The sequence below is a fragment of the Lycorma delicatula genome, chromosome 10 (assembly GCF_047948215.1).
Source record: "Lycorma delicatula isolate Av1 chromosome 10, ASM4794821v1, whole genome shotgun sequence".
NCBI lineage: Eukaryota > Metazoa > Arthropoda > Insecta > Hemiptera > Fulgoridae > Lycorma > Lycorma delicatula.
In genome coordinates, this window is record NC_134464.1 from 94,480,347 (window position 1) to 94,506,812 (window position 26,466).

A 26,466-nucleotide genomic window follows, 5' to 3' on the forward strand; every position below is an offset into this window, starting at 1 on the left:
GCAATAGTTAAAATGAAATATTTGAATAGACACAGATTTAATAACTACTGTCAGATAGTTTATTTATTGTGTGAAAATAACAAACGGAATAAAGTCGGTTTTCGGCTGTAATAACGCACTCAACAGTATCAAAGAGAGGGTTAATAAAATCTCTCTCTCTCTCTCTCTCTCTCTGTGTGTGTGTGTGTGTGTGTGTGTGTGTGTGTGTGTGTGTGTGTGTGTGTGTGTGTGTAGCTTGAAGTTCATTATATCGAACTATGTTCCCTTCAGTGATCCTAAGCTTTCTATGAAAGAATTACTGTTAAAAAAAGTTTTTTTTAATTTCGTCCTATTTTAACGAAATTAATAAATATTTCCATCAACACAAGTACCGTATACTTTGAAAGTAATATCTGCGCAAGGATATGTAGTTCTTCATATTTAGTTTATTTTTTATTGCATTTATGTGCATATGTTAATATTTTTATCTCACGTATTTTCCAAAAATTATTTTCTTTAAATCTTTTTACCCGATAGAATCGTGGCATGTTCTAATTTAGCCATATTGTTGCACATTCCTCAGCTTTCTATAAATATATATATATACACACACACACACAAGTATATAGAAAATATAAAATATATTAGTTTGCATGGCATTTCTCCCGCTACCACTCCATTCGGTCACCCTAAAGCATAAGACCGAATGTCTGTGCCACACACGGCAACTGAACCTCAAACAGCTTAGCGACCAGTCCACCAATTTATAGCGCTTGGAGCCATAATAATTGGCTGGTGGTCAGCCATACTCAGGGTTAGCTTCCCACGGCAATGCGGTAAGAGTTTTTTCCTTAAGTAAACTACGGATGCCGGTTGACAAAGCAACTGCATCCAGGAACACGTTCAGATAATGCAGCCACATATATTGACTCGCCTTCTACTTCGCCCTCCTCGAACACTGGTTCAGATAATGTTGGTTCGAAAATGGATGTAGGGGTGACCACCCGGGAGGGTATGAACCCAATCGTTGAAGAGTTTTCACAAGCCGGGGGCAGGCCTGGCAGCTCTGCCCCATTGGCCCATGCATGATGTTTTGACGGAATAGAAGGGTTGTTTTCCTATTTAGCAAACCCCAAGAGTACCAGTGCAGCTACCAAGGGGAGCTTATTGCCTCGTCTAGAATTCCTCCGAGCAGCTTTCACAGCTCTCGTGAAGGGTTTCGAAAATATTGCCTCAATGCTTAAGGAAGTAACCGTAGTTCAGAAACCCGCCCCGGCGCAGCCGCGTAGGTATACTGAGATGCTTAGAGGCATATTTAATTACGATTTAAAACTTAATATATTTTCAAATACGGTTATAAAGGATACCTGGAATGTAAAATCATTAAACGTTAGTTAAAATCATTCAGGTGGCAATTAACAGCTTAGAAAGTAACATAGTTAAGTATACCTGATTACATTTTTGAAGTCATAATTTCTGTTTTCAGAAAATCTTTGAAATTTATTTAAGATGTGCAATTTTGATTGAAAATAATAAGGATTAAAGCAAACCAAATCTAATTATCAATTAGAAATTCTTATTTTTTTGTAAAAGACTATTAATTAAATTTTAAAAATTTCTATTTAAATAAATATATCGAAAATAGTTTAAAAGTATAGAATGTAAAAAACTATTAACTCAAAAATTGAAACTAAATGATTCAACATTAATAATATAAAAATATATCTTTAAACAATGATAGAGTTAAAGAAAAAATGTAAATAGTACGGTAACTTTGTTGGTAGTAGTGACGTAGTAGTAGTAAAGTAATATTTACATTAAAAGCGTATATTGCGTAGTTGCTGATTGTATATTATTATTTGGAAGCTGATGTGTGATCAGATTCTGCTTTCGTCCCATACCAGTTGGTTCTTGCTGCAATCTGTCAAAGCAACTAAATGTGTCAAAATATGTATTGTTACATTGAAGAAAAATTATATATGTTTATTAATTGCTTCCATTATCGGTGTAATAACCAAAAATAAAACTTATATTTTAACTTATCTAATACGTTCAAGTTTTTGAAAAGTTATTATCTAGTATCAGTGTTATTAATGATTAACGTTGTCATATTCAATAAATTACATTTTAAATACAGAGCCGTAGTTAAAATTAATCAAATTCTCTAGCGTATTCGCTGTGTTAAGTAGTGTTCTTCTATATAAATCGACAGTTTAGAAAGCCTTCTACATATAAACTATGTAAGTACTTCTAATAATAATATTTTATATTAAGAAAAATAATACACTATTAAATAATATTATTTGGACGTAGGTTAATATTAATTACGTGAACGTTAATTTATTAGCAGAATTGTGAAAATTTAAAAACTAAACGTTTTGACATTTACACACTTATAAAGCTTTAAAAATTTTCATTTTTAGCTTAGCCAAATATGTTTTTATTCTTGTAATTTAAGTTTAAATTGTATAAAATTTATATATATATATATATATATATAGATTACTTTATAAAAATACAAAATAAAAATGCGTACTTTTAAGTACCAATAAAATTGAAGAGGGGGTTGCTGATTCTTTTGAAGACTAATTTTTGTTTTTTTTAAATGATTTTTAAATTAGAAGACAATTTTTTCTATTTAAATGATATAATTGCAAATTATTATTTGTTTTAAATATGAGTATTTTATTGAACTTCTGCTTTTTGTTTTATAAAAGTTATGTTTTTGTTAATAAGAAAATCTTTTATCTGTGTTTCCATTTGATGATTAAGTAGCTATTTATTTTAGAGGGGTAAATTACCTTTGTTGTTCAGTATCAGATATTTTACTAACATTTTTTTCACTTTTTTAAAACATACATTAAAAAATTAAAAGGAATATAATGTTAAAGTTGCAGAAAATATTATTTAGTTTTATATATCTTGTTAATGTACCAAAGTTAACAGTGATAACTTTTTTCTTTAAAAACATAAACTTTTGAACAGAATTTGATGAGATTTAAAATTTTGACATATTTTTAATTAGTCCTGTGGTCATGTTCAATGACTGGTACTGCCATTGTTTCATCCTGGATTCAGTTGATGATATTATTGGCAATTTTTTTATATTAAGCAAACATCTCTTTAGAATGTGGTCAAACAGCATGTCGGATTTGAATGTCTATTCATTGTGGACATTGTTCTGTTTTTGTGTATATATATTTATTAAGAGTGTTGTCTTTAGTGTCTGTACCTTTTCTCCACTTATCCCATGTTATTGTTTTTACCTTTTTGTACATTAGTTTATACCATCCTGTTTTTTCTTAATTTTCTTCATGTGAGTAGTCTCATAAAGCCATTTCTTCTTTGTTTTTTGTGTTGCTCTTCTTAATTCATTATTCAGTTTTCTCCGTGGTCTCTTATCTTCATTATATTTCTTATAAGACGAAGAAAAAGATAATAAGTTGGTAACCTTGGCTTTCTTAACCAAACCGATGATTAGTGTTTTATTGTTTTTTTTTTTATGGAATTTTTCATATTCACACCGAATTCATTTTCTCTTTGGCCTTTATTTATTTCCTTCAATAAAATAAATAAAAGAAAGGTAAATAAATACTTGTATTAAGAGCCTTTTATAATATTTCACATACATTTAGATATAAAGTATTTTTACTTAATAGCTTTTTCTGATTTCATGAAGAAATATGGTTAACTTCTTCAGTTACATTGATAAAGTTATGTTTTAAAATCATATTTATTGTATTTGATTCATTTTAGATTATTTATTTTTATCTTTTGAATCAAATCTTATCTTTCAGTGCTTAATATCCCAAACAAGCTATTTATTAGTTAACCAGTTTATTATAGTCTGTAAAATCTCACATATGTATTAGCCTAATTGTGTTTATCATTTTACAGCATTAAATGTATAACTGTAAGCCTATTTCAAAAATAAAGTAAACTAATTTATTTTAAGCCAATTAAATATCAGTCACATTTAATCTAACTTTTTCATTATCTAAATTTTTTTAACCATTCTAAATAATGTTATTGAACTTTTCATCTTATTTTAGTTAAGGATGTCTTACATTTTCTTTAATTTTCATTATTTACATCAGCTAATAAAATTAACTATTTCAGAAGCATATTATCGCAAATCACCACTATACAACCAATGTTATTCATATTACTTAGTCCAAGAACAACCACGAAAAAAAAAACAAAAATATGGCAGCAAACAGTCTTACTATAATATAATGTTTATTAATAAACATTATGTAGCCCTTATGTTGTCAAGAGCAAGAAAAATATAATATTTGCACTAAACCATAGTTAATTAATTATATTCTATTAAACTATATTTAAAATAATTCATCAACATCTTCCTATTAGTATTTTAGGATATGACAAAATAACAATTTTAAAAGTCTTAATTATGAAACATTTGTGCATATATATTACAAACAATATAATCATCATTATCATTAAAAGTGAATAATGATAATGTCTTATTACGCTTCAGTTTCCATTTTTAACAAATTACTGGCCTTTTTAATATCTTTCCATCAATTTATTTTCAATAAAGTTGTAAGATTTTCTTTCACAAAAGTAATAAAACCAAAATGGTTGTAATTAATGCTACGCTTTAGTTAATAAACTGAATTATGTTTATCATTGTTTGAGGTGTACAAAAAGTTGTGCTTAATTTTTTACATTCCTATCTTCTAAATTGGTATTCTGTATTTATTTAATATATTTAGCATCTTCATAAATTTATCTTACTTTTATTTCATGTATAAACAGTTATTCTTTTATGAAGAGTGTTGTGGGAGGTGTCTAAAAATTTAAGGGGCTGATTCAGGACATCAAAATTTAAAAAAAAGTTCTTGTGGAAAAACAATCCAAATCACTTAATTTTCCCTCCTTCTAACATTTGGTTTTTTTCAATAAAAATTGATATCTTAAAAATAATTGGAATTATTTAATAAAATTTGGTATATGTGTACTCAATAATACTTTCAATAATACTCAATAATTAACTTTGAAAATCCAAAACGGCAGCCTTTTAACTTCTTATCATTAATAGCCTCATAGATATATGTTTTATTGAATTAAAATTAAGCCTCTTATTATGAACAGAATTGAAATTTATTTGTTCAGATGAATCGACAAACATTTTCACTATCATTTGTTCAGATTCATTTAAACAATTTCATCTGTAACAGGGAAAATTGATTAAGTAGATCGTAAAATTATTTAGTCTTAAAATTTTGCACTTCTTTTACTAAAAAAAGAAGTAATAAATAATTATTTTAAATTCACAATCAGTGAAGGAAGAGAAAGCTAGCACAGTCCATTTTCCTAGGATGTTACCTAGGAAATTCAGAGTCATTTTCCTAGGTTGTTTTGTTTATTCTAGAGACATTTTTTAGTGAATAGGTTTTTCAAAGTTCCAGCTGAAATAACTGTGGTCTGCAGCTGACATTCATTCATTTTAACTAAATCAGGTATGAAGAATACTGATAAGAGATATTGCTTTTACTTCTTCCTTTATTTCTGTTAATAAACATAATCTTTAATAGACAATATCTGAACAGTAAAAAGCTTTTTGAAGTTATAATTTGGGGAAAAATAAGTCGGTCCAACTGAAAAAGAAAACCAGAGAATTTAAAATTAGTCCATATTAAAAGAAAAAACAGTTTATATTTAATTATATGAGTATGTAAAGTATAAAGTAACTAGCCATTTAGCCAGAACCTGGGACCCTTGAAGCTCAGGTCAGCCCAGGCAAATCCCGGTGCCAACTCAGGGGCTCCTCGGCCTTCCTGGGGCTATGAGGCCTACCCTATGTCCGCAAAGCTTGATTCAATCGCCATTCCCATCTACCCAAAGAGCTCCACTCCCTGGACCCTGCAGTGTACATTATCTTCATGGTTGTGAGAATAATACTGATAAATAATAATTATAGTGTTCAGGCTGTATAGAAGAAACCTGAAAAAGAAACTAAATTACAAAAGATAGAATAATAGTAACTATGGTAACTAATGTGGGAACACATACAATTGGTGACGAAAAATTCATGATATGTTAGATCGAGATTGTACCTGTTGTATGCAGAAGTTAGCCTTCAACCTACTTACAAATACCCAGTTTGAATTTTGAAAATTATAAAATTGTGTAAAGAGATATTATAATAGCACCCCATTGCACCTCCCAAAATAGTGCGCAGGGGCACTCTGTTTGTTACCAGTTAATGGTGACCTCTCACGAGGTGCTCACATACCTCATCACTCTAGTCTCACACGCAGTTCCCACAGAAAGCCCATTGTTAAACAGAAATTATTTAAATTTATTTAATATTATTTTATTTTATTTAACGTAAATTTAATTGTATTATTTTTATAAAAACATAAATTCGATTAATTTCAATCATTCAGTTCAAACCCAGCTCCCGCAGTGATAGAAACGCACAGTTCATTAATTCAATTCATTAAAGTTGTGCTTCAACCGGCAAATCTCCACTAATATATATATATATATATATATATATTTCATTTTTGAGATCTTTCGAGATGAAATATATTTAAAAACCTTCTCATTTATGCCAAGAAACATGGCTAAAGATTTGTTTGCGATTGATCAAGTAGTTTTTTGTTTACTCCAAACAAACAAAAACCCTCTTTCTCTTTATTGAATAGTATAGATTTATAGATACCGATTAATTAGAATTTTTCATAGTCTGTTACGGTTAAAAACTTATTTGTTTTAAAGTTATTTTAGAACACTTCACACAAGCAATAGTAGAGTTGAAGAACAGGCTGTTTGCAGTCGTTTGCATATTATTTCTTATTAACTATCCAAATATAATATAATACTCATAAAATAAATATTCATGATGAAAGGAATTAATCAGTTGAGAGTAAATAAACAAAATTTAATTATTTACCAAGAAAAATCCTTGGTATATTTTGCCATATTTCAACTCATCACTGTTAGAAAACGTTGTAAAATATATAACTGTAATTTAGTCTGGGACATTTGTAATCACTATCTTTGGATCATTTCAAAAAATGTCTTTCAGTATTTTTCTGATGTATTTTGGGTGTCAGATCAGTAGATATATGAGGTCTGTAAATAAAGTAATGAGACTGGTTCAGAAAAACTTTTTATTTACAATCCAGTTCTACATGGACTCTATCACCTTTGAAATAGTTCTCTTGGAAAGCCATGCAACACTTCAAACAGTTTTCCCACTCTTCATAGCGGTGTTGGAACTCAGAAACCAAAATATTCTTGAGGTGGTCGGTTCATTTTTCTTTTATGTTTTCTACTGTTCCAAAATGCTGTCCTTTGAGTTTTTTTTTAAAGTTTGGGACAGGAAAAAGTTGCAGAGAACAAGTCAAGTGAATAAGGTGGTTGAGGAACTACAGGAATGTTTTTCTTTGCCAAAAACTCATTAATTGAGTGTAACAAGGTGCATTGTCATGACGCAGCATACAGTTGTTTTTGATGGCTGGTCTCATGCAAGCAACTCTTTTTTGCAGTCTTTCAAGAATTTCTTGGTAAACATATTGATTTACAGTCTGTCCTGTAGGCAAAAACTCCTTATGGACAATGCCATTACTATCGAAGAAACAAATTAGCAGTTAGGTTTAATTAGCAAATTAGGTTTTGATTTTTGATCTGCTCATTTTTGCTTTTTTGGGATGTAGTGAGTTTGAAGTGTGCCACTCCTTGCTGTGGCATTTTATTTATGGGTCATACTCAAATATCCAAGATTCATCACCAGTAATAGCATTTTTTTTAGAAAATCAGGATCAGTTTCAGTTTGCTGTAGAAAATCACGGCACACTTCCACCCTGTTATTTTTCTGTTCAACAGTGAGGTTTTTTGAGACCAATTTTGCACAAACTTTTTTCATGTCCAATTCGTTTGTCAAAATTTGACGGACTATGGTATGCTTCAAATTCAATTGTTTTGCAGACATGCTGACAGTTAATTGCCGGTTGAACCATATCAAGTCTCTGATTCGCTCTACACTGTCTTTTTTTGCCGTTAACGATCTTCAAGAGCGTGGATCGTCTGCAACTAATTCCCGGTCATCTGAAAATGCGTTAAACCATCTGAAAACTTGGGCTCGTGACAGAGCGTCATCTCCATATGCCCTTTTCAATTTTGGTAATTCTTAGTATCATTCTAACGAAGTTTAACATAAAACTTTGCAGAACGTTGCTTATAATTAGTATCACTCATTTTTGTAACGCACAACAAAAACTCGGTTTCACAAAAGTTTGTTTACGTCTCACGGGGCAACAATAGGCTAAAGATATTAATACCTAATATAAATCAGCTGTTCATATAATTATATGTTTACTAGTAACTTGAATTTACTAGAAACTTGTTTACTAGTAACTTTATTTCAGGTCGACCGTTTCTGAGGTGTGTGGTTAATTGAAATCCAAACACCAAAGAACACCGGTGTCCACGATCAAGTATTCAAATCCGTATAAAAGTGCCTTTGCTAGGATTTAAACTTTAGAACTTGACTTCGAAATCAGTTGATCTGCGATGACGAGTTCACCACTAGACCATCCTGATGGGTAGGTGCGGTAGGCATGAGTCTATTGAAGACTACACGTTTACTGTGTTACTTACAGTTACACCCCCAGTCTCGCCAATGACTTCTTTTTTTTTTTTCGATGAAGGGCATCGACTGCTTTAGTCATTTCGCCCTTCGATAATGGAAATTTGTAGCGTATGAAAAAATGCCATGCCTGACTGCGATTCGAACCCAGGACCTCCGGATGAAATGCTGAGTCGCTACCACTCCACCACGGATATCAGCATTTTAATTGTTGATGCGACTGTAAATTAAAAAAAAGATAGGTAATTACAATTATGAAAAACTTTTTTTCTTTTCAGACTTTTTGTTATTTGAAAAACTTAATTAAAATGTTTTGTACTGAAAAATACGCCTTTATTTCTTTATTTTTGAATAAAACCATATTAAAGAAAAAAATTAATTTAAAAAAATTAAATTGTAACTATTTTAAATAACTTTTAATCTATTATTAAATTTTCATCAATAGATATTGGGAGGCTGATACGGGTGAAAAATGTTACATATAAAAGAAAAAAGTGTATAATACATTTTTTTAAAATATTTGTGAAATACTAGAAAAAAGAAAATATTTGTTCGTTGCCTAAAAACTTTAGACAAAAATATCAATGTAAAGGACTACTCTACATTTGTTTTTTAAAAAAAATTCTGAAAAGAAAAAACTACTTGGTGTGTAGTTTTGAGTAAATCTTGATATCTAAAAATAAATGAATTAATTCCTTTGTGTTACACTCATGTTGTTGTGGTGTGGGCATGTTATATTACAAATTATGATGTGTCAGCAGTTTGTACGTGATAAACTAATTCGGGTAGTGTGTTATGCCGTATGTACATCGAGCGTAATGCGAGTGTGTATGCCGGTTGTCATCGAGCAATATGTGACCTTCGGCAAACGTTTGAAAACATGTTAGTTGAATTTAATATTACTGTTTTTTTCTTGTAATCTTCATCCAAGGACAACAAAATCAACGTTGTCGACAGATTCACGGAACTGATCGTCAGACAATACATTTATTTATTTTTTTATTATGGCTGTGAAGTGGTTACTGATGTAAGCAATATTATTTACTTTGTGATACTGGTTTACGACTCATTAAAACACTAACTATTCGAAATGCAATAATGTTACGTTGCTGGGGAAAATTTATACATATATATATATACAGGTGATTCAAAATTATGCGGCAGTCTCTCGGGAGCTGATTCTATACCTAAAAATAGGAAAATATTTCATATAAACATAGGCCCGAAAACGCTTCGTTAGCGAGTTCGGCTAGCGAAAGATTTCGCCCGCATTTCGGTTCCTCCGGAGAAATGAAGACTTCCTGAAATTTTGGGAAGGTAAATTAAGAGGCGAATTCAATTGCTTGTTATGATTTTTGACCTGTAAATATTAAAAAAAAAATGGGTCCTAGAACAGTACCTCCATTAATTTTAAAGATATCCGACGTAAAACACAAAAACTGGGGGTAAAAAATAACACGTTTTTGAATTTAATGTAAGAAATTTCTGTTAAATGGTTAATTAAGTTGTATTTTTTTTTTCAATTAGAAATGTAGAAAATTTAATTCTGAAAAGATCATGTAAATTACTTAAGTAAAAATTGAGTATGTGATATTGATATTTAACTTTATTAAAAATTACACAGACTGAATTGTGGAAAAAAATTTAACAGCACGGATAACTAATTTTGTCAATAGGGTGGAAACATCTTTTAACATAAAATGTAATTTAAACTTTGAAAACAAGAGAAAAATGAAGTTAAAGATTAATGTTTTAATTAAATTACCTTCAAAGTTGCTCGAAGTGACCCCCGTTTTATACATGATTAACAGGTTAAATACATGAATTTCGCTCGACGATTGTTTCTAAAACGGTGGGATCCTTTTTCGGATTCTACTTGTAAAACTAAGCAAAAAATGTCAACCTCTCCTTCGTTCTCCTCTGTCTGCCAATTTGTTATTTTTGTATAAAAATTTATATCTCAAGTTTGGATAGAAGAATCACATTAATATTTGGTAAGCGTCTTGGTAATAAAATTTAAAAAATAAGCAAAAAATCAGGACTTAAATACTTTCGCAAATTACAAAATGGCGTTCATGTTTATTTTTCAATTCGTTATATCAACATAAATAATAATTTTATGAAATGTATATTATTGCTAAAATATTAAGCCTTATACAAAATGAAATTTTATTTTTTAAGATCAGTTAACAAATAGCCGAGTTGTGGCAGAAAATGTTATTTTGTGTCTGTTTTCATTTCCTCCACTTACGTTCAATTCTATTAAATATTAATTGTTTTTATTTATTGCTACCTCTAGTATTGTAAATTAATTTCAAATTGCTACCTCTAGTATTGTAAATTAATTTCAAATTGCTACCTCTAGTATTGTAAATTAATTTCAAATTAAGTAATCATTTTCTCACGCTAAAGTTTAATGTTAAATAATAATAAAACAATCGATATTAATTTTTCACTTTTGAATAATTTAACACAGCGATTATTACTTCTGATCATGTTAACAATGGTAAAATGCAATGCAAATTTTTTTAAAAATAAACCATATGATTTTAAAGTAATATAAAATCATTGTTTACTTGGGAGTGTTTGCTTAACATTCATTGTCATTGGTTTATTTTTTAAGTTTTGTTGTTTTTTCATCATGGAGTTTAAATATTATTTTGCAGAAATGTGTGACGTGGATTTAATGTATGGTTTTGCAAACTGCAACAAGGCAGAAGCAAAATGACTGTAAGAAAACAAGTTTCCTAATAAACGTGTGCCAAATGAAAAAAATAGGAGTACTAGAACTATTGAATTAGAAGAAAGTGTTCTAAATCGTGTGGAAGAATCCTCTGATAAAAGTACACGTTCTCTGGCAATACAATAAGGTGTGGGCCACGTGAAAGTGGCAGATTTTAAATGGTGTAACTGTCTTTACCCTTATCACCTGCAGCATGTACAGGGGCTGACTGCCGATGATTTTCCACGCAGATTGGCTTTCTGTAGCTGGTTTAAAAGAACAATAATTGAAGATCCTTTATTTTCGGCAAGGATTCAGTTCACAGATGAAGCTTCTTTCAACAGAAATAGTGTATAAAATATATATATATATATATATAAAACATACAAGTTTTAAAAATTTCACCTTTGGAAATGAAAAAACTATAAACATTTTTTTTTAATCATTAAAAGTACTGGAAATATTATTTTTTCTAATTTCTTTTTATTAGATGAAATATTACACCTTCAATTGTGAACAAAATAACATTTTAGCTGTTCAAATCGGTTGAAAAAATATTAAATATGACTGATATGTTTCGGTGATTTGCAAAAGTTATTCCTGAAAACTGACACAAGATTGCATAATTTCCAGTCTGCAACCCTCTGCCGACAAGCGGGTAAAGCAGTGGTACTCTTTTAGCAATTATACTCTAAATACAGTATAATTTTGTTGATAAAAGTCATTTGACCAAGGGGTAAAGGAGACAATTCTTTTTATTGAACATTTAAATCTTTTTTCAGCACTGTACTCTAAATACTGCATTATTAAATCAATATTTAAAAATCGTATGGCGTATTTGAATAAAAGTTTTTTTAGAGCAAAGCCGGGACTCTTATGCAACCATTCGCTAGCTCTTTTTTGTTTGTTTTAACTGACTGTTCACAAGGTAGAACAAAAAAAAAAATATCTTTCTCTATCTAATAGCACATCCCCATGTCTTGTACCTAACAGCTGTTTAGCTGTTAGGTACATATACAAATCCAGATGAATTACGTTATTTAAAACTAAAGCAAATGTATAATAAATAAACATTTATTAAGAATTAAATATTACAACATAAATTGAACGATAAAAACATCTAATTGTTATTTTAAGTTAAATGGGTCCTGAAAAAACAGGTTAGGTCTCTTTTCAGAATCTTACTGGTACCAGCATTATCACAAAATTTTTTTTCAATCATAAAATAAAAATAAAATTTAATTTCAATTATCACAAAATGCAACAAATATATCAATCAAAGGACTTCTGATTAAGCATCACCAAAACGTTTTTTTTTTTCAATTCTTTAATTGCAGATTTATCTAACTATGATTTTTTACTGTCTACTCAAGGTTTATTTTATATATATATATATATATATATTTTTTTTTTCTAATTTTATTTGATCTAAAAAAGGAAAGCTAACCATTTTTGGTCATACTAGTTAGTTGTAGTGAATATTTAGAAGATAATAGTTTAAGAATAAATTAAGCTTATTAAATATTACACCAGAGGATGTACTGTGTAGCTATACAGTACCCATTGCCATTGTCAAAAAAAAAGCATTTCACGCCAGGCTTAATAAGGAAAGCGATCTTCTACCCAGAGTAGGCCAAGCCCACTAAAAGACAAGAAATCTTTCACCTGTACAAGCGACACCTTCACTCTGTTCAACACTGGGACTGATCGCGTATGTAAATCTATATTCTTAATGAAAGTGACAGATCAACAGATCTCTTGCATCTGTTGTGCTTTATATGCATCACCGCATTGTGATTGTGATAGATTATTTAACAATAAGTTTTCCTAAATCGAGTGATGAATAAATATTTTTGAGGATAAACTTAGCAAATGTGAATTAGCTGCATGGAAGTTCTTCAAAGACATTGTTGGTGATTTCTTAGGCAACAGAAAATATGAAAACTATGTTTTTTTGTTAATAAGCTATTAAAAAACTACAAACATTTAGCATGTAGGATGTCATTAAAAATTCATTTTCTACATTTCCACTTAGACTTTTATCCTGAAAATTTGGGCTCTGTCACTGATGAGCAGGGAGAGTGTTTCTGTCAGGATATTCTGACCATGAAGCATCAGTACCAAGGAAGATGGGATCTAGAATGATTGACGACTATTGTTGGTTTTTATTTAGAGATACTGATCAAACATCGCACGAGTGAAAAAATGTTTCAACATAATTTAAAAATTCAATTCCAATGATTTAAATGTTTAAAAACTGTATTGAATATATTTCAATTCATTTGTATTTGAATAAACAAATATTTAGGCGATTTAAATAAATTATAAATGAATACACATAAAATAACTTTTTTGGAATATTGTTATCCTACTGATTATGCGTTTATTGATAAATAAAACGTATGTATCTAAAAATGCAATGTATTACACAAAATTTTATAAGTTTTGAATTCAGCACCCAAAATTTGTTAAAATCACCATGTACAATTCTAGATATGCATATTTTTTTCATGTTTTACTGCGTTTTAAAAATTCTATTAGACATTTACGGTACTTACTTTTTATTCAATCCAGATTTGAAACTACGGTTGATAGTCACTTTAATTAAAATTTTCCTTATCTTCCATAATTATTCTCCACTTTCAATATTACATTTGAGAATCAGTAACCATTTTTTTGTCACAGCTTCCATGAATTTAAAAGTACTCCTGGTACAGCACCTACAACTCAAAATCACTTGGCAAAAAGATTAGTAATGCACTTAATATGAACTGTTAATTTTTTTTTTTTTTTTTTTTTTTTGCGTAGGAGGAGGAAAAAGCTCTTCCAGCCACCGTCTGCGCCCGCAACAGACGGTAGTGTCGGGCTCTCACCGACTTAAAAACCTCCCCCTTAGGGAGGAGGACCCTATTAGGGATTGGGATCGCGGACGCTACTTAACTAACTAATAATAAAATAATATCTACGTTGTACCTGAAAAAAAATACACAGCATATACAAAATTTAAATATATTTTCATAAAACTTAATTTACACTGCTTATCTAATTAATTTTAATGTAAAATTTATGTCAAACCTGAAATAGAAACATACACAAAAATACACATAAAAAATTCCTACAGATAAGTTCCTATCAGGGACCCTACTGGGACTTGGGACCCACCGCGATTTTATCAGAATATTATACTATCAACTTAAAAACTACACAACTTATTTTTAACATGCAAATTTATAATATTAAACAATAATAACAAAAGTAAGTACCTTTAGTAGAAAATTATCCTACAGTAAAAGGAAGTACCGCAATGTAAGGAGGGCCACTTACGTTGCAGCTCTCCCTTAGAATATTAAATGAACCGTTGAGTTACCTGAAACAAAAGAAAATAAGAGAAATTCAATTAGCGGTTGTGAAATTAGTTTTGTTTTAGTTATTAAATTCATTACATTTATGATAGCATTGACCCTTTTCAAACAAAAATATTTATTAGGAATGATTAGGTGGTCCATTTTTACTCCTTAAATATTTAGCCTGAGGTAGAACTATTTATATAGACTTTTTTTTACAGAAATAGAATCGCTAGCTAGGTAGGTACATAAGAAAAGCTATACCCTCCTCCAGACTAGATAGATACAAAGAAAACTGAATTTTTACATCCCACATTGTTAGATATCTTTATTCACATTTTATATTCTTTATCCACATTGATAGAATGTTTATTCTTCTAAGAAGTGGTCAATGAACATATAATTAAAAGAAATCTTTGTCTGAAACAAATTAGGAATTTAACAAAATGTAAAATAATAATAAACAAAATGTAATGATTTTCTTAATGTTTTTCAAAGTTTTCTCTCTTTTTAGTTTCTTTGCAGCTAGAATTCTTTAGTAAAAAAGAAATAGTTTAAACATAGAAAAGAATTAAATTTTCTATAGTTAAACTACAAAAAAAACATCTAAATATTAACTTTCAAAATTACTTTAAAAAAATTGTAAATGACTATATATATAAAAGTTATTCATAAAGGTAAAATAAAATACTGTTATAATATTTAGTTCAAAAGACATCCTCTGAAATAATACCTGACAAAGTTAAGTTAGTTTTTTAACAAAGTTAAAAATTATGTGGGGATTTGTTAAAAGTAAAAATGCATTCAGAAATAAAACAAATAAAATAACTTCACCAAAAAAACAAAAGGATTCAATCTGTGTCCATTATATCACCCTCTATTTTTGTAGTGGAACAATTCTATAAATTTTCAGTATTTCAAACAGCAATAACTGTGATCCATTTTAAACATAGCCATTTTTACCTTGAATGTTTTTGTTGATAAATCAGTATTTTTATTTCCTGCAAATAACCAGTAAATAGATGCTGTCATCCTTTATACAAATTTAATTAAGAAATCTCAGCAATGGAAAATTTCCCAGCTGCTTTAAAATTTTCATTCTTATTCATATCCTTAAGAAATGGTGTTAACTTAATTAGAAAACTATAGCCCGATTTAGATATATATGTATTTTCCAAAGTGTTAGAATTATGAAAAATGCACTTTTAAAATTTATTGCTAAGCATAGCATATTAACAGCATTTCAGTATGGGTTAAGGAAAAGTTTGTTTACTGCTACAGATATTTTCATTTTTACATACTTGTACAAAGCTAAGGAAGTATTGTGATCGTGAAAAATTTCGGTTTTCAGATATCAATGGAAGTATCAATTTTGACCAGCCCCGAATCAATTTTGACTAGTTTTGGCATGACATCTGTATGTACAAATGTATGTATCTTGCATAACTCAAAAACGACTAGCCATAGGATGTTGAAATTTTGGAAATTCAGACTGTTGTAACATCTAGTTGTGCACCTGCTCTTTTGATTTCAATCGACTGGATCAAAAGTGTCCAAAAAACATAAAAATAAAAAAAATGTGATTTTTGACTATTTTTTAACTGAAGTAATAAGCCCTCATTGATAGCTTTTCAATACTATGTCATAAGTAGTACTTATTTTCATTGGTTCCAGAGTTATAGTAAGCAATATTTTAATTAATGAAAAATATTTGGATCTTACAAGGAGAAGAAGGCACATCGGTTAGAATGAGACTTCATCTCCTTTGTTTTAACTTTTTGTTTTTTTTTTGTTTTGATTTAATAATTATTAACCGTTGATTGTAAAAAAAAAGTTTTACAATAAATAATGATTCAATAGTAACAAAAAAAAAAAAAAAAAAAAATGAAAAAATATCGTAAGTTAAATATCAAAAGATGAAATAAAATTTTATTATGTACTTTTCATTTAAAAAATGTGTACATGTAATTTAATAGGCATAAAGGAAGTCCATATCAGATTATTTAAAAAAATATTTTAAATGTAAATAGCAAAAAGACTTTATTTTCATTTTTTTTTGTGATCTCAATAAAACATTCAATTTAGTTTCTTTTTCTTTTTTTTACTGTGTTGGTGTCTGTGCTCTTAGAGTTGCATCTTGAACCTTCTGACCATACACAGGCTGTTGAAATTTATAAGCCTACAGATTTTTTTTTTAAACTGATATACACTTTCTTAGATAGATATTAATGCTTTAAAGACACTGAAATCTTATTTTATTCATGTGTTTCATGCCTATGATCAGAGGAAACATTGAAATTTCACCATGGGAATGAGTTTCATATCTATCAACAGGTGGAAGGCATGATTCCAATTCAACTGCAATCATCTTTTCAGAATAAACAGAATTTAAGAGAGTGGATATTTATAAACACAACAACTAAAATGTTTATAAATAAAAAAAAAAAAACAGTAAAAACTACATCACAGTTTTATTCTAAAACACAGATTAATATATTAAACTTTTGTAAACAGTAGGGGACAGGAATAGTTTACAATCAGAAAATGTTTTCTGATTGACTAAAAATAGTCATCTGGTAACATGGATTGAAATAAAATGTTGGCAGATTAATTTGTTGTTTATTAATTAATTAATAAACAGATGGAAAATTAATTTAATGGCTGATTTCAAAAAACCACAAAAAGTAAAAATTCCTTTTTTTAATTTTCCTTAAATTCTAACTTTTTAAAATTACACCAAATTAAAAACACCTAACCATTAATTTGGAACAACCAACAAAAATTAAAAATTTAAGAATATTTTAAATAAATATATTTAAATTTTAAAAAAAGGAGATGAAGTTTAAGTAGAACCGATGTGCCTTCTTCTCCTTATAAGATCCAAATATTTCATTAATTAAAACGTTATTTGGCTATAACTCTAGAACCAATGAAAATAAGTACCACTTATGATATATCGCCGAAAAGATTTCAATGATGGCTTATTACTGCAGTTACGAAAAAGTCCAAAATCGAAATGTTTCAAAACTGAAGAAACCCCTGTACACAATTTTTGCCCTGTCGATTGCAATCAAAAGGGGAAGTGTACAATTAGATGTTACAAGAGTCCTAAATTCAAAATTTCAACATCATACGGCTAATCATTTTTGAATTATGCGAGATACAAACGTACATACTGACTTCACGCCGAAAGTAGTCAAAATGAATTCAAAGATGGTCAAAATGGTGATTTCCGCTTAAATCTGAAAACCGAAATTTTTCACGAACACATTAGTCCCAAAATAATATTGGTTTTAATACATTTAGTTAACGTTACATTCAAAAGATTTACAATTAACTTGTTTCCCGCGTAGACTTTAAAAATCAAAATGTCGGCAGTAAAGGATTTTCCAGTTTAATATTGATGTAAAGATAGCGTCCTTTCAAACGCTACGTTAGTAGCTGTTATTTAAGTAATGTAGTGGCGTCGGTTTGTCTGTTGGTGTAGGTCGCCAATGATTAGTACGAAAAATTATTTTATAGATCTACTGACTGGTTTCTGTGAATAGTGAAATAACATTTTTCACCCTTGCTCCACGTACTAAAAGAGTGTAATGAATGATTTATACATATTTAATCTGTTCTAAATAAGTGGATGAAAAAAGTAAGTAAAGGTATTTAGTTAATTTTGATGAATTACTGTGTATAATATTAAAGTGAATTTTTGAAGGCGGTATACATTAAGTATTTGCAGAGGTATACTTGATAAATTGTGATAAATGAAGAGGTAACTAGGTAAATAAAAAATATAAGTGATTATGACATTAACATTTATAGTTAATTTGAACCAAACTGTAAAGACCTAAATTTTTGGAAACTTTTTTTTACTGTTTTAATATTATTTTTTTGTGTTCATCAACTAAGTTATTTTGCATTATTTTCTTGTTATCAGTTCTAATCACAAAATTAAAGATTTTATTCAAAATTATCAGTTTCATATTGGTTATTCCTGCTGAATATTAAGTAGCTAATGATTTCCCAATTCTAGCTGTCTATTTTAATGGTTTGCTTAAAGTGTTTAACATTTGTACATAAAGAAACACGTAAACATTTACTACCTGAGACAAATTATTTAAATTACACCTTCAAGATTTTTTATTAATAAACTCAAATTTGTTATACAAATGTGAAAAGCATAGTACAGTATATATTTATTCATTTAACAGCATAACAAAAAAAAATAAATAATACTTAGGTTATTAAATTATATTCAAATTGATAAAACTTTTCTTGCAAAAGACTTTTGAAGCTCCTTTTTAAATCTGAGAAGATATATAATATATATATATATAATATTATATATATATATATATATATATATTATATATATATATATATATATATAATATTTTTGTGAATTGTTATGTGCTGTTAATAAATTAATTAATTAGCTGCATAAGACATTTGGAAGAAAGATTTTTATTAGTCTGAAACAGACTAGTTTAAAAACGTTAACATAATTATTTAGGATTTCCTTTTATAAAAAAAATTGTTAATTTATTATCATCCATTCAATTTAAGTGACTATAAAATTTGAGTTCTTTTTCTAAATTATAACATTTCAAAATTTCGGTAAATTTCTTCTAATTTGCTTAATTTATAAGAATTATCCTTGTGGTTTGACCGTAGAGTTTTCTTAAAATTATTTTTTTAACTGTACTAGATTTTTCCTTAAAAATTTTGTAGACCTTACATACCACACAACACTTCTCTAAAACTATGTTTCTTAGTGTCTTAATTATGGGTTTTTGAATAAGAATTTTTTATTTTTTTGAAAGCCACTTTAATTTTTTGTGTCTGGCTTTTACTTCTTCTTTTTAAAAACATTCAGTGTAATTATTTCACCTAAATGTTTAAATTTTTGTACCTATTTGATTGATTCTTATTCTGAAATTTTCATGGTTTGGATTCTACTTTTATTATTGGAATCAATTATATGAAATTTGCAGCTTGATTTTGTTTGCACATTTTTCTAATTCTTGAATTCTTTAATGTCTATTGCCAAAGTTACCAAATCATCAGCAGATGCTAAAATGTTTACATTTAAACATATAGATGTTGTGCCCCATTTTTATTAAGTATTTGTATTATCCTATTCTATTTCTCAGTAAACTTTTCCAGAGTGCAGTTGAACAATATTAGTGAAGAGACCATCACGTTGCCTCACTATAGATTTTGTTTCAAAGGGTTCGGAAATTCCTCCCAAAAATTAAAATTTTGAGTATGTTTAGTGTCTATTATTGACAGTTAGGAAGTTTTATCGCCTTTAGAAAAGTTTACAAATATAAACTATTAATTCCAGATTTGTAATCTTTTTGTACTTTTATAATTATATAATTATTGTTTTTTTTTATTAATACCAATTGTTTGTGATTTTTATATTATCATTATTTTCAAACCATCTATGGTGGAAATATGTGAATCTTTTCTAAGCTCAACTCTCTCAAACCAGCTGATATTTTTAAATTAATTCAACTTAAATAACAAGTGAATTACTTTTTTTTTTTTTTTTTTAAATGTAAGGAAAAGATTAAGTTTTTCAAATTTTTACAATCTGATGTAAACAATCATTTTTGTAAATAAATGGCTATGTAATTTTCAAGAATTTTTTTTAGACTAATTTTTTAAAGCAAATACATTCTGATTAACTATATTGCAATTAGTATTTCAATTATAATAAATAAATAAAAATTAATTTTGAATTATTCAGACTAATTGATAAATAAAGAATTTTGGAAAAACGTATACAACTCTTTTCCTATTGAAAAAACTCAATATTTTTTTTTTTTAATTTTTGTAACCATTACGATCAGGTGGAATGTAAACATCAATTTTATATCATATTCATATTTTATATCATATTGGGTGCCTATAAATAGTGGATTGAGAACACACCAATCGGCAGATTATTATTGTTTATTAGTACATACTTTAGTTGTAAACTCTAATTTTATTGAAAATTGTTAAGTTTAAAATATAATTAACATCATAATTTTCCTTCATGCTTTAACATTGTTCTATTGTTTTTTAATTATAGTAAATTTTTATTTTTATATTTTCCAGACAGAAGTGATGCACCAACAGAGATTAAAATAACATGCCCAGGTATATAAAGAATTTAAGTAATTAGTAAATGATCATAAAAAAGAATCAACATCTGGAATAACGTTAAAGGTAAGAACTCTTATTATTTATTTAATAACATTTCAGAATAACAGCTTTGAAAAATCAATTCCATATTTATGATAGAAGGTAGATTTTACCGTCAACAATTATATAATTTTGTGTTCTGTCAGCAACGGTGGAAACCAGAAAAAGATTTTTCCTTCTTAAGGCATGGTTTCATAGACTGCATTGTGTGTGTGAGTGTGTGGGCAAAAAAAAATTGTTAAGTTATCAGTGGAATGAATCACCACTGATACACTTTAAACACATACTAGTCCAATTTATTTGTTATATATATATTTTTTTTCAATTTTGCTTATCCTTGAGATTTTGTTAAATTAATATTGCTTTTGTAATTGCTAATTTTTTACATGATTTAATGATGACATACTTATAATGGTTTTAATATTTACACTAATAGAGTATGCGCATGAATATTGTTGGAGATGCATTCATTTGATTTTAGAAATAATCAGGATAAAGCATTGCCAATATTTCCCGTTTCATTATAATTTTCACCATCATTTTATTAGTTTTAGGAAGGGTAAAATTACCAGTTGCGTGAGACTATGAATTTTTGTGGGGTCCAATTGTATTTAAATTTAATTTTGGGTTGTAGTGATCACAACAAGGCCCTGCTGAGAATAATTCAAGGTATTTTTTCTCCCTTGGGAAAGTCAGCTTTTTTTTTATTTATAGATAAGACCAGTCGTTATTACTGATGTGGAATTATTTTTTATTGGCGTATTAATAAATATACTATTTTTTTTTTTTTTTGTCTTCAGTCATTTGACTGGTTTGATGCAGCTCTCCAAGATTCCCTATCTAGTGCTAGTCGTTTCATTTCAGTATACCCTCTACATCCTACATCCCCAACAATTTGTTTTACATACTCCAAACGTGGCCTGCCTACACAACTTTTCCCTTCTACCTGTCCTTCCAATATTAAAGCGACTATTCCAGGATGCCTTAGTATGTGGCCTATAAGTCTGCCTCTTCTTTTAACTATATTTTTCCAAATGCTTCTTCCTTCATCTATTTGCCGCAATACCTCTTCATTTGTCACTTTATCCACCCATCTGATTTTTAACATTCTCCTATAGCACCACATTTCAAAAGCTCCTAATCTTTTCTTCTCATATACTCCGATTGTCCAAGTTTCACTTCCATATAAAGCGACACTCCAAACATACACTTTCAAAAATCTTTTCCTGACATTTAAATTAATTTTTGATGTAAACAAATTATATTTCTTACTGAAGGCTCGTTTAGCTTGTGCTATTCGGCATTTTATATCGCTCCTGCTTCGTCCATCTTTAGTAATTTTACTTCCCAAATAACAAAATTCTTCTACCTCCATAATCTTTTTTCCTCCTATTTTCACATTCAGCGGTCCATCTTTGTTATTTCTACTACATTTCATTACTTTTGTTTTGTTCTTGTTTATTTTCATGCGATAGTTTTTGCGTAGGACTTCATCTATGCCGTTCATTGTTTCTTCTAAATCCTTTTTACTCTCGGCTAGAATTACTATATCATCAGCAAATCGTAGCATCTTTATCTTTTCACTTTGTACTGTTACTCCGAATCTAAATTGTTCTTTAACATCATTAACTGCTAGTTCCATGTAAAGATTAAAAAGTAACGGAGATAGGGAACATCCTTGTCGGACTCCCTTTCTTATTAGGGCTTCTTTCTTATGTTCTTCAATTGTTATTGTTGCTGTTTGGTTCCTGTACATGTTAGCAATTGTTCTTCTATCTCTGTATTTGAACCCTAATTTTTTTAAAATGCTGAACATTTTATTCCAGTCTACGTTATCGAAAGCCTTTTCTAGGTCTATAAACGCCAAGTATGTTGGTTTGTTTTTCTTTAATCTTCCTTCTACTATTAATCTGAGGCCTAAAATTGCTTCCCTTGTCCCTATATTTTTCCTGAAACCAAATTGGTCTTCTCCTAACACTTCTTCCACTCTCCTCTCAATTCTTCTGTATAAAATTCTAGTTAAGATTTTTGATGCATGACTAGTTAAACTAATTGTTCTGTATTCTTCACATTTATCTGCCCCTGCTTTCTTTGGTATCATAACTATAACACTTTTTTTGAAGTCTGATGGAAATTCCCCATTATCATAAATATTACACACCAGTTTGTATAATCTATCAATCGCTTCCTCACCTGCACTGCGCAGTAATTCTACAGGTATTCCGTCTATTCCAGGAGCCTTTCTACCATTTAAATCTTTTAATGCTCTCTTAAATTCAGATCTCAGTATTGTTTCTCCCATTTCATCCTCCTCAACTTCCTCTTCTTCCTCTATAACACCATTTTCTAATTCATTTCCTCCGTATAACTCTTCAATATATTCCACCCATCTATCGACTTTACCTTTCGTATTATATATTGGTGTACCATCTTTGTTTAACACATTATTAGATTTTAATTTATGTACCCCAAAATTTTCCTTAACTTTCCTGTATGCTCCGTCTATTTTACCAATGTTCATTTCTCTTTCCACTTCTGAACACTTTTCTTTAATCCACTCTTCTTTCACCAGTTTGCACTTCCTGTTTATAGCATTTCTTAATTTCCGATAGTTCCTTTTACTTTCTTCATCACTAGCATTCTTACTATATCCACATTTGTCCTACCCATTTCCCTTTTTAAATTTTCTAGCCTACCAACCTTTTTCAAGCTTCTAACATTCCAAGCTCCGACTCGTAGAGTGTTATTTTTTAATTTTCTGGTGACCCCTTCCATAGTAGTCCCCACCCGGAGATCCGAACGGGGGACTATTTTACCTCCGGAATATTTTACCAAGGAAGGCACCTCCATTATTGCTATGTGAAAATGCAGAGAGCCACATTTTCTTGGAAAAAAAGCAGCTGTAGTTTTCCATTGCTTTCAGCTGCCCAGTACTCAGAGGACTGAGTGATGTTGATACGGCCGTTTAAGTCGTCCTGACTCACGCCCCTAACAACTACTGAAAGAGCTGCTGCCCTCTTTCAGGAATCATTCCTTAGTCTGGCTCTCAACAGATACCTCTCCGATATGGTTGCACCTTCGGTCCAGCTACTCTGTATCCCTGAGCACTCAAGCCCCCTCACCAACGGCAAGGTCTCATGATTCATAGAGGAGGAACTATACTATATTTTATATTATTAATAAATATAATATCTATGCAATAAATTAATATTTAATTTATTGCATCAAAATTGCCTGAGCTGCTTTACTCTACTACTGCGGCTGAAGATACCCGAGGAAACTTTTGTTTGTGAATATTTTAGGTGCAACACTTCATTGAAACCTCTCCTCCCACTTTATTTCTACCTGTTGAGTGTGGGTATACCCTTTACATTTGAAGGTATTATCGTTTCACTAGTCATAAATTTAAAGTAAGAATTTTGGAAAAATGTTTACTGCTCTTTTCCTATTGAAAAAACTTAATATTTTTTTAATTTTTGTAATTATTACAATCAGTGGCAACGTAAACATCAATTTTAGCTTTGTACCATATTGGGTGCCTATAAATATTGGATTGAGAACACACCAATCGGCAGATTATTATTCTTTATAAAATATATACTTTAGTCATAAATTCTAATTTTCTTGAAAATTGCTAGGATTAAAATACAATTAACATCATAATTTTCAGTCAGGCTTTAACATTGTTCTATTGTTTTTTAATTATAGTAAGTTTTTATTTGTATATTTTTCAGACAGAAGTGATGCACCAACAGAGATTAAAATAAAATGCCCAGGTACATAAAAAATTTAATTAATTAGTAAATTTTCATAAAAATCAATATCTGGAAAAAGTTAAAGTTAAGAACAGTTATTATTAATTCCATACGTGAAATTCCCAAGATTTTTTAAAATTTCACAGAAAATTAATAGATTTTCTCAATAAAATTCTTTGATTACTTTTGGTTCACTAAGAGTCGAGATGAGAAAGTTGGGCACGAAGTCATATTGTTTAGTTTATATTTGAAAGTCCCTTAAAGTTTAAAGAAAATCTATAAAAAGCAGAATATTATTCTTACCACTACTACAGTGTTAGTCATATATCTTGCATACTTATAGCATCTGTTCACTCCCAATTGTATGTGTATTTGAACAGTTGTTTGAAGTAAATTTATTCATAGAATTAATTTAAATTATCAAATAAAATATAACATACCGCTTACTAAAAAGTCAAACATTATACAACAGTTATTTAAATCGGAAACAAATTTTGTTAAAATAATTAGGTACCCCTCATTTAAAATAGCAGTATGACCAATATAGTCCACATGCAAATCCCTGGTCAAATTATCCATTATTATATCAAATGGGTTTTGGGAAAGACTTGCTATAAGATTACATTTAAAATTTGATGACAAATTTGATATGCAGACCTAAAAAGCGACGAGAGCATGTAAAATAATTTTTTATCATCAACTAATATATAATACACTGCTTGCTTTTACAAATTTTATTGGCAATTTCTATCGACAATTTAACCATTATTGTAATCTCAAATACACAACAAATATTAGGGTACATTATTTAGTACATTAACTTAACATTGACAAATAATCACCACCATCACTTATCAGCTGTCATTGAACAACGATCGGATCACGATCACCATTATTCATTGAGCACCGGTCAGGTCATAAATCACCGTTTATTGAATGCTTGATCCCCATTCAATGAGCACCGATTAGATCACAGATCACGTTTCAATGAGTACCGATTGGGTCAGGTCAGAGTTCATTGTTCAGCGATCATAATCATCATCATTAATAATATAACAGTTATCAGAATGGGTTACACGTCTTGTTAAAATAATTAGGGTACACCTCATGTAACATGTAGTATGACCAATGTATTCCACACACAAATTCCTGGTCATATTATCCATTATTATATCAAATTGGTTTTGGGAAAGACTTGCTATATTACATTTAATATTGGATGACGAAATTTGATATGCAGATCTAATAAGCGGCGAGAGCACGTAAAATAATTTTACATTATCAACTAATATATAACACACTGCTTACTTTTACAAATTTTATTGGCAATATCTATCGACAATTTAACCATTATTGTAATCTCAAATACACAACAAATATTAGGGTAGATAACACTGGGTGCATAACACTGGGTAGGGTATTAGGGTACATAACACTGACAAATAATCGCCACCATCACTTATCAGCTGTCATTGAGCAACGATCTGATCACGATCACCATTATTCATTGAGCACCGATCAGGTCATAAATCACCGTTCATTGAATGCTTGATCCCCATTCAATGAGCACCGATTAGATCAAAGATCACGTTTCAATGGGTACCGATTGGGTCAGGTCAGAGTTCATTGTTCAGCGATCATAATCATCATCATCATCAATAATATAACAGTTATCAAAATGGGTTACATATCTTGTTAAAGTAATTAGGTATACCTCATGTAATATGTAGTATGACCAATGTAGTCCACACACAAATTCCTGGTCATATTATCCATTACTATATCAAATTGGTTTTGGGAAAGACTTGCTATAAGATTACATTTAATATTTGAAGACAGAATTTCTGACCTAAA

At 29.3% G+C, this 26,466-nt stretch overlaps 1 long non-coding RNA gene across 1 annotated transcript; it reads left to right on the top strand.

Annotated features, from left to right (window-relative positions):
* Nucleotides 1–1,906: 1,906 nt before the first annotated feature.
* Nucleotides 1,907–25,123, top strand: LOC142331560 (uncharacterized). Its single transcript, XR_012758042.1, has 3 exons — nt 1,907–2,219; nt 20,771–20,881; nt 24,592–25,123. It is a non-coding gene; the product is annotated as an uncharacterized LOC142331560 (long non-coding RNA).
* The last annotated feature ends 1,343 nt before the right edge of the window (nt 25,124–26,466 follow it).